The sequence below is a fragment of the Ascaphus truei genome, chromosome 2, assembly GCF_040206685.1.
Source record: "Ascaphus truei isolate aAscTru1 chromosome 2, aAscTru1.hap1, whole genome shotgun sequence".
Lineage (NCBI taxonomy): Eukaryota > Metazoa > Chordata > Amphibia > Anura > Ascaphidae > Ascaphus > Ascaphus truei.
The window spans coordinates 265,939,565-265,942,227 of NC_134484.1; the positions used below are offsets into that span (position 1 = coordinate 265,939,565).

The 2,663-nt window shown below is 39.5% G+C and overlaps 1 non-coding gene across 1 annotated transcript; it reads right to left on the bottom strand.

Annotated features, from left to right (window-relative positions):
- Positions 1 to 2,310: 2,310 nt before the first annotated feature.
- On the bottom strand, positions 2,311 to 2,394 carry TRNAL-UAA (transfer RNA leucine (anticodon UAA)). Its single transcript has one exon. It is a non-coding gene; the product is annotated as a tRNA-Leu (tRNA).
- Between the last annotated feature and the right edge of the window lie 269 nt (positions 2,395 to 2,663).

A 2,663-nucleotide genomic window follows, 5' to 3' on the forward strand; every position in this document is an offset into this window, starting at 1 on the left:
AACGTTACTGGCAGATTGAGACTCGTCCTCTACAGAAAACACAAAAGTGTGTGTACACGAAACGACAGCTGACCAACGACTTCACAACCCTACCCTTTGATTACTAATTATAAATCTGTAATGGATATCAGGCTTCAACATCCTTTCTCGTGTATTTTAGCCGGGCCGTCAAATTCAGGGAAAAGCTATTTTGTTAAACAGCTTTTGCAACATTCTAGCACTCACTTGTCGCACCGACCTGATAATATCGTATGGTTTTATGCATGCTGGCAATATCTTTATGATGAACTGTTAAGCACTATGCCCCACATTAGATTTATTGAGGGTATACCCGCTACATTTAATGACGATGCTCTTTTTCCCCCTGGTAAAGTGAATTTGACAATCGTTGATGACTTGATGGAAGCAGCCAGTGAGAGCTCTGAAATTGAAAAAGCATTCACCAAGTATGTGCATCACAGAAACCTCAGTATCATGTACCTCGTACAAAATGTTTTTTGCCAGGGTAAAAAAAGCAGAACCATAAATTTAAACACTAAATATATGGTTCTTTTTAAAAATCCAAGGGATAAATTACAAATTAACACCTTAGCTCGTCAAATGTATCCTGGTAAATCACAATTCTTTTTAGAGGCATTTGAAGATGCCACACGGTCCCCCTATGGTTTTTTGTTAGTAGATTTAAGAGCCACGACCCCTGATGAGTACCGCTTAAGAACCGGTATCTTTCCGCCTGACAACCCCACAGTTTATGTTTTAAAAAAAAAAAGCGTTTCTAAAAAGAGATAACTATCTGTAAATTGTCATTACTTGTAGTCGCTCCGCCGTTGTAAACATGTCTAACCGACTACGCCGCAATTGGCATACTTTAAAAGCATTAATAAGGGCTTCACCAAAGCAAAGAAAAGTTATTCTGTGTTCAGCATCTAATGATTTAGTCACCGCCATATGCGAGATAGCCCTCAATGCTCTAAAAGGTAAAATACCTTTATCAAAACGGCAAATTGGCATACTTAAAAAATGGCGTAAAATTATAAAAAAGCTGAGCGACAAAAAATTTACAATTGTAAAAAAGAAACGCCTGGTGAAGCAGTCCGGCGGCTTTATTGGCTCTCTTTTGGATTTTGCTATACCGCTGCTGACTGGCCTTCTCACTAACCGCTAATGGAATATGCTGAGAAAATGTACCTGGTCCCCAAACAAGATATGGATCGTTTACAGCGCCCCCCACAACGAGTGGGCGACATACGTGAAGTTGCCATGCATCGCCTAGATACAGACATTAATGCGATCTTAAATAGCCATAATTTATCAGAGGATGAAAAGATAAAAAGATACACTACTGTACTGCAGAAATACTTGGTGCATGCTAAACAGAGCGACGGGGAGAAGAACCGCCTAACCCTTTTAATGCCCACTAATGAAACAGCCTCTCACCCTTTACATTTCCAGGATATTGCATCATCAGATACGCCTGACAATTTGATTCGTGAGGTTGTTACTAACGTGAATGTCCGCTTCAAGAAAAATGCAGAGTTATTGCTCAGTAAAATGTTTCAGGCTAAACATATTACAAGCTGGAATGACAAAGGGGAGTTTATTTATAAAAAACAGGTTATACCGGGCTCTAATTTACTGGATTTGGTACGCGGTGTTACACAAAGTCACACTGTTACAAAGCGTAAAATACCACAGGGTTGGAGCCCTTTTCTGGCTGCGATGGCTGAACTGAATATCCCCTCATCGGTTGTGGGTAATGCAACAAATAGAGAAAGCCTGGATCGCTTAAAAATACTGCCCCCCGATACAACGAACCCTCCTTCATCATCCCTTTTAACTCCGCAGAAAAGAACCTCTGATTTGCGTTACAGTTCTTTAAGTGCCCCTGGCTTAACATCACCACCGGGGTATTTACTAAACAAGAGGAGGGATAGTCTATTATTGCCGTCGGCTGACTGGTTGAAACTGTAAATAAGCTGTTTAATTTTTTTTTTTTTTTCCCTCTGTAAAATAAGACATTGTATTGCTGTCCCTCTATACTATGTATCGTACTAACTCAACGCCTCTAGATGATTTTAGTCTATTAAGGCCTTAACAGCCGTTTTACTTTTTTACTTGTAAATACGTCTTGTAATTATTTCCTGGTGAAAACTGTGTTATCTTTTAAAAAATAAAATAAGCAATTTTTGACTCATACAATTGTGCTTTTTATTTATATGTAACCCCCGACTGTTGCGGCTAATCCCTGTACCGTCTCTATACAAATAAAAAATATATATACAAATAAAAAAAAAATATATAAAAATATTATGTCTGGGGTGGGATTCAAACCCACGTGGACATACGTCCATTGGATCTTAAGTCCAACGCCTTAAACCACTCGGCCACCCTGACACTTGAGGGTTTAGCCTCTTAAAGCCGTATTCTGTCTGAATTTAAAAAAAAATGCTACGCCCTCTTTTCAACGTCATTTGAACTTTTCTGACATGCGCACGGCGTTATTTCAGAATAAACATGTCCAGACATGCCCCAGTATGAAAAAAACATGTTCGGGCATGCCCCAAAAGCCTATAAACATGCCCGGACATGCCCCGCGTATGTATACGCCCCCTCCAATCTACGTCAACAGTACGCACCAATCACAAAAAAGAATAAAAAATGCA